The 7,229-nt window shown below is 47.4% G+C and overlaps 1 non-coding gene across 1 annotated transcript; it reads left to right on the forward strand.

The window, feature by feature from the left end:
* Positions 1-2,445: 2,445 nt before the first annotated feature.
* On the forward strand, positions 2,446-2,595 carry LOC125917927 (U12 minor spliceosomal RNA). Its single transcript, XR_007456334.1, has one exon. It is a non-coding gene; the product is annotated as a U12 minor spliceosomal RNA (small nuclear RNA).
* Positions 2,596-7,229: the final 4,634 nt, after the last annotated feature.

Consider the following 7,229-nt stretch of genomic DNA (forward strand, 5'->3'; position numbering starts at 1 on the left):
TTGCGTCTCCACTCCCATTTGGGGTCAGCACCCGTGAGAAGCAAGGTAGTGTGGATTAAAAGCAGGGAAGTTTGAGATTGTCTCAGTAAGAATAGTGCCCCAAAATGGATGATTGTGGAAATTTCAGGAGGGGTCATAGGGCTTATTGTGGTACTTCTCATCACTTTTGTTTATGTTTGAGATTTTCCATAAAAAAAGAAACTTAAAATTATAAAAGAAAAAAATGCCTCCTTCTGTTCATGGCCATGATGGGAAAACAGAGCCTGGACTTGCCTTCCACAGGAAATGACCAAAACTCAGACAAAATGTGTGAAACGAGGCCTTGTTTTGACCGTGAAAGATGCAAACACACAAGACAAGCCCTATGACTGCCCCGGCGTCCCGCGCTGAGTGTCCAGGAGCGAGAAGCCCGGCGCAGGCTGGAAGGATACTCAGGTAGAGGTGGGGCTGAGAGCCCAGGGGCCCACGGCAGCCACCGTTTGCAGAACAGAGTGCCAGAGAGGAAGTAGCTGCACGGAGGGAGTCAGCAAAGCTCCGACCAGCACACTCATTGGTGAAAAGCCAGAGAAAGCATCACCCAAAGGGTTATCGAGCTCACGCGAGATAAAGAGGCAGGGCCTCTTCCTACCCACCAAACTGGAAGAAGAAAAAAAAACAGAAAATTCATGCAGCATTGGGAAGGTACTCAGGAGGGTCCTGCCTTCACACTGGAGAGTAATCAGCCCTAAACTAATCATGTCTCTGTTCTCACCTAACAAATCTTAAAACCAAGACCTGAAACATCAGGCCCTTTCCAGGTCACTTAGCTGCACGCAAAACAAAACTCAGGAATGTTTATAAGAACACAAAAATATTCAGCACCCCAGCAAAGTGGAATTTGCAGTGTGTGGCATCCACTCAGAGATTCCCAGGTGTGCAAAGAAGCAGAAAACACAACCCATGGGAGAAAAATCAATTGGTCAAAGCTGACCAGGGAGTGACACAGTTGTTAGAATTAGCAGAGAAGGATATTAAAGAATCATAACTATATTCCATAGGATAATAGTGACAGGGGAAAAAATTAAAATTCTCTGGACTGTACACTTAAAAATTATTAAGATGGCAAATTTTATGTTGTATTTCCCCACAAATTTTTTTTTAAATTTTAAAACTCAATTTAAACTTCCAGAGATGAAAACTACAATGTCTGAAATGAAAAATACACAGCATGGGATTAATGGCAGATCCAACATTGCAGAAGGAAAGGACAGTGAATGCAAAGAAGTAATGCTAGAGACTATCCCAAGGGTGACACAGAGAGAAAAAGGAACCATCATTTTTAAGGAAGTAAAACAATCGAGCACCAGTGCACTATGGGTCAGCTTCATGTCAGTATAAGTTCCTGGAGTGGAGGTGCTCATGTGGGGAGAAAGACAGAAAAAATATTTAAATAATGATAAAAATGTTTCAAAACTGCAAGTGAACTGTGAACTCACAGATTGAGCAAACTCAAGACCCCCTGGGGAAAAAAGTCCACCAACACACATAGTTTTCCAATTGCTCAAAACCAGTGACAAAGATAAAAATCCTTAAAAAGCCAGCAGAGTGGGGAAAGATGCATTCCCTACAAAGAACAAAGACAAGAATGACAGCAGATCCAGCATTAGAAACAGCGCAAGTGAGAAGTCACAGAGATGTGTCTTTAAAGCACTAACGGAGGAGGAAAACAGAGCTACTTCAAAAACAAAGGTAAAACAAAGACTTCTAAAAAACGCAAAAGCTAAAAGGCTTCATCACTGGCGGCCTGCACTTTAAGAAACATCGAACGAAGGACTTCCTTCAGGTACAAGGAGAATGACACTGGATGGAAATACTCAGAGGAAGGAAGGCACCAGAAATGGCAACAGCAAGACTATGTAAAGAAATGTGCTTACTATTTAAATCCCTTTAAAAGTCATTGGCTTAAAAAATTTTTTAAGAAATAAAAGTCATTGGCTTTAAACAGAAATAATAACAATGTAGTTTGGGGCTTATGACACAGGGAAAGGTAATATGTAGGGCCACTGCTAAAGTAACCAAACAAAAAATTATAGCTAATAAGGTGACACAGGAGATAAAATGGAATCATAAAAATATTCAGCCCAAAAGAAGGTAGGAAAAGAGGGAAAGAAAGGGAGACAAAATACATATGGGGCAAATAAAAAATAGAAGATTGAAGTTAACCCTAACCATATCAATAATCACATTAAACGTAAATGGTGCAAACACGCCCCAGGTAAAAGGCAGAATTATCAGGTTAGATGACAAGCAGGACGCCTCCAAGGGGCACACCTTAACTATTAAGACACAGGTATGTTAAAAAGCAAGAGTGTGGTAAGGCTATACCAAAAGAAAAGAAAGCCAAAAGAAAACTTTAGTGGGCATATTAGTATCAAAGCAGGTTTCATAATAAAGGATGTTAACAGAATACCTTAAACTTATGAGTAAGGAACACAATGATTTGGGGTGACACCTAAATCCTCACGGCTGATGTGAGACGAATTTTTGAGTGGGTAAAGGTCATCCCTAAGGTGACCTGCCTGCTTTGCAGGATGCCTGGAAGTCCCACTCTGCCTGTTCCCCCTTTGATTACTGAAAGGATAGACAAGTGCACATGTAAAAAATGAGGTTGGGAAGGTGCTTGCTTTCTATAAGTAAGTGCCTTAACTGTGAAGGGTTTTTGGACCTGAGGTTGGCAACTCCCACAGCACCCCACCTCAAAAAATAATAATAATAATAATGTTAGCAGAGTTTAAGAATGTAATTTCGTAATGATAAAAGAGTCCATTCTGTAGAAGGACATAAGAACCATAAACGTGTACGCATCTCATAGCAGAGCTTCAAAATACATGAAGCAAAAATTGGTAGACCTGTAAAGAGAAATAGATCCACAATTATAATCAGCTATTTCAATAGCCAATAGAGTGAGCACACAGAAAATCAGTAAGGATGTAGGAAATTGGAACAACGCTCTCAACCAATTTGGCCTAATTGACATCTATAGAACTCTGTGCTTTCTTTTCGAAAGCACTTGGAACAGTCCTCGAGATAAACCGTACTCTGGGTCATAAAACAGGTGTCAATAAACTCAAAAGTATTCAAGTCATACAAATTTGTTCCCTAGTAGAATTGTATTAGGAACCGATAAGAGAAAGATCTCAGGAAAATCCCCCCAAATGCTTATAAACTAAATAATGCTGCTCTAAGTAATCCACGGGTCAAAGTAAGAATCAAATGGGAAATTAGGTAGTGTTTGAGTTGAATGAAAATGAAAACACAACCCACCAACGTGTGTAGGGCACCACAAAAGTAGTCCTTAAGGGAAATTCATAGGACTGAATGCCTCCATTAGAAAAGAAAGTGCTCAAATCAGTGACCTCAGCTTCCACTCAGAAGCTAGAAGAAAAAGAGCAAATTAAACCCAACATAAGGAGAAAAAGGGAAATGGTGAAGATCACAGCAATCGATGAAATAGAAAATAGAACAATAATAGGGGATATAATGACACCTAAAGCTGGTTCTTTGAAAACAGCAGTAAAATTGATAAACTTCTAGCCAAGCTTATCCGGGAATAAAAGGGGGGTGTGGCGGACACAACCTCCCATAGCAGAAATGAGAGCCAGGACATCGCTACCAATCCTTTCTCCAGCAGATTCCCTTTGTGTCTGTCAGAAACCAGCTGTTCACATATGCACGCAGGTCTGGTTCTGAGCTGTCTCTTCTGTTCCATCATCGACTGTCTTGATTACGGTGTCTTCAAAATAAGTCTTGAAATAGATCGGGTCAGTCCTCCAGTTTTGTTCTTCTTTTCCAAAAACTTTTTGGGGGCTCCTGGATGGCTCAGTTGGTTGAACACCCAACTCTTGATTTCAGCTCAGGTCATGATCCCGCGGTTGTGGGATCGAGCCCCCCATCAGGCTCCACATGTAGCATCGAGCCTGCTTAAGATTCTTTCTCTCGGGGCCCTCGGGTGGCTCAACCAGTTAAGCGTCTGACTCTTGGTTCAGCTCAGGTCACGACCTCATGGTTTGTGAGTTCGAGCCCCGCATCAGGCTCTACACTGCCAACCCAGAGACAGCTTGGCAGCTTGGGATTCTCTCTCCCTCTCCCCCTCCCCCACTCGTGTTCTCTCTGAATAAATAAACTTTAAAAAAATCAAAGATTCTCTCTCTCTCTCTCTCTCTCTCTCTCTCTCTCTGCCCCCTCCCCCTTTCACACATGCTCTCTCTCTAAAATAAATAAATACATAAAATGTTTACAAAATACCTTTTGGCTATCCAAGGGAGCTTGCATTTCCATATGAATTTAGCAGTCAGCTCATCATTTTCTATAAAGAGCCTGCGGGGATCACACTGAGCCCGTCCACTGAGGAGCGTGGACAGCTATACCCAGCCATCACGGAGCATCTGCTGCAAAGCCACAGGGAATCTCTCCATTGCGTTGGCTCGTCTGCGTCTCTCAATGGTGTTTTGAGGTTTCCCCTGTACAGGTCTCCCCAGTCTTTTGCCAAATTTATCCCTAACTTTTTCATACTTTTTTAAGATATCGTAAAGGCATTTAGATTTTTCTGCTCACGGTGGTCTGTTGCTGTTACGCAGAATTACAAGGGAGCGGGGGCAGTGGTCTCCACGAGGATGCTGTCCGTTCCAGTCCACTTGGTGGGCAACCCCAGCGTGGGAGTGGCCCAAGGACGGCCATTCTGCCTCAAGGCTCTTTCTCTGTCACACCTGTCTGTTGTTTGGGCAGCAGTGGGGTGGGCAAGGGGCGCTCTCTTCCATTTTGGGGAGACGTCGAGCTGGCACGTCTTTTCCGGAGGAAACTCATCACTTCCTACTAAGGCACTAAATGCCAGTACCCTTTGCCCCCGCCTCTGCACTTCCGGGACTGTCCCCTCCAGTTCTGCTGGCCCAGGTGGAAGCTCGTGGAAACCACCCACGCAGCCCCAGGAGGGCGTCAGTCCAATAAGACACAGAGTGTCCACGCAGGGCTGTGCAGTGGAGCTGTTGCAAAGACGAGGCGGCCCTGGTGTCCTGCGAGGGGACGACTGCCAAGCAAATGGCTCTAAGCGAAAAGAGCCACAAGCAGAGCAGCGGCCGAACGCATTACTCTCGGCGTAAGAAAAAGAGGTGCCGTGTGCGGGAGCTCTTTGTGCTCACTTTTTCTGTGAACTTAAAACTGATTTAAAGGAGCGCCTGGGTGGCTCGGTCGGTTAAGCGTCCAAACTCTCGATCTCGGCTCAGGTCGTGGTCTCGCAGTGGTGTGTAAGTTCGAGCCCCACGTCAGGCTCAGAGCTGGCCGTGCAGAGCCTGCTTGGGGTTCTCTCTCTCTCTCTCTCTCTCTCTCTCTCTCTGCCTCTCCCCTGCCTGCTCCCTTGTCTCTCTTGCTCTCAAAATAAATGAATAAACTTAAACTGATTTAAAAGATAGAGCCCTTTAAATTTAAGGGAAAAACACGAGAGGGACAGACGCACCGAGGAGGCCAAGTTTGGTGGAGGGGTTGTGTGTCTGTGTCCGTTTCTTCTCACGTCCTCCACGAAACCAGGTGCCTCCTTGTTGATCTCGTGTCTCTCTGTTCAGCTCTTTCTCGGGACAGTGGTAGACGAGCCGTGTCCCGTTTGGCTCGGTTGCCCCGTGCCTGGCACAGAGCCTCTCTCTCAGCAGATCTTCAGAGGTCTCCAGGGGTCAGAGCCGTGGGCTACATTCTTTCTGGAATGTTCTCGTGGAGCCACCCCGCATCCCTCGAGGGGGGCACTGACACGTCCACCTGTTCCAGATGAGGCGACCAAGGCACAGGGAGGGTGAGTCATTTGGTTAAGGTTGTGCGGCTGAAGGTGGAGGGCTGGGCAGGCCGTCCAGCTCGAGGCTGAGCCCTGAACGCCGGCCCAGCCAGCATCTCTGTGGCGGTGACAGGCACCCACTGTGCGGGGCTGGGCACGTGTACAGGGCGAGCCTGATGCCGGCTCACGGGGGGAGCCCGTGGCACCGAGCCGCCAGCCCAGGTGTGCGGCGAGGAGTCTACGCTTGGCCGACAGCCGCGCCCCCACAGTGAGTGCCAGAGGGAGTGGACCCAGGGTTCCCCTCCTGCTTTCGCCTTGTTCCAGGTGGCATTTCGGTTTCTGTGCTTAAAAGACGAAGGATAGTCAGACTTTCTGGTGGCATTTATTCTCCACTGGCATTTAAGATACTCGCCAAGACTGTCATTTTGAAGGGGGAAAACGTTCAAATAGTAGCAGTGACTCAGACCGGGACTCGGCCCCCTCGTCTGGCTCGGCCCCCTTGGAGTCACTGGGGATCTCAGCACCGGGGGGGCCTCTGCTCCAGGAGAGCCAGGCCGAGTGGGGCCTTCTGCTTGTCTTTAGGGGCTATGAGAGCGGGGTGGCCAAGCGCGGGGTCTCGGGGGCGTGAGCCCTCCATGCTGCCCTCACCCTCCATGCTACTGGCCTGGCCTCTCTGTGTAGAGCTTGAGGGGCCTCCTGGCACCACATCCGGCCTCGAAGCCAGGGCTGCTCACTGGACCCCGGGCTCCTTTGTCTCTGCTCCGCCATGGAACATGCTTCTAGAAGTATCCACGTGGAGCCCCTAGGCTCTCAGCCTCTCCTTTCAGGCTTAGCAGCAGGGACTTCAGGGTGGACGGGCCTGGGTTTAACCCTTACCTGGAGACTTACTACTATATGGTAGTATGTTTGTGTGCTTTTTGTCTGTAATTCACACAAGCCTGAGACCAGTCGGTGGCTCTGTCCCCAGCCCCAGGGACAGACCTGCATGCAGGAGGCACTCGGTAAACGGAGAGTGATGAGTAAAGCTTTTGGTGTGATGCCTGGTAATGTAATGAGCCCTTGAGATATGGAAGCTGTTAGGTCCTTATGAGTCATAGCAGCAGGTGCCAAGATGTTTATGGTCGTGGCTTTGTCAAAACATGATCAGGTCCCACATGCGTGTCTATAACGGCTTTATTCATCATTGCCAAAACGTGGAAGCACCCTCGAACAAACCGTGGTCCATCCATTCAACTCAATATTACGCAGCTATAAAAGGAAATGAGCCCACAGGCCACAGAAAGACCCACGTAAGAGGAACCCACAAATGCATACTGCTTTGTGAAGGAAGCCAATCTGAACGAGCGAGGATCCCAACTATATGACATTCTGGGAAGGGCAAAACCGTGGAGACGGTAAAAAGATCCGTGGTTGTCAGGGCGGGGGTGGCGGGGGG

This window comes from Panthera uncia, chromosome D1 (assembly GCF_023721935.1).
Source record: "Panthera uncia isolate 11264 chromosome D1, Puncia_PCG_1.0, whole genome shotgun sequence".
Classification (NCBI taxonomy): Eukaryota; Metazoa; Chordata; class Mammalia; order Carnivora; family Felidae; genus Panthera; species Panthera uncia.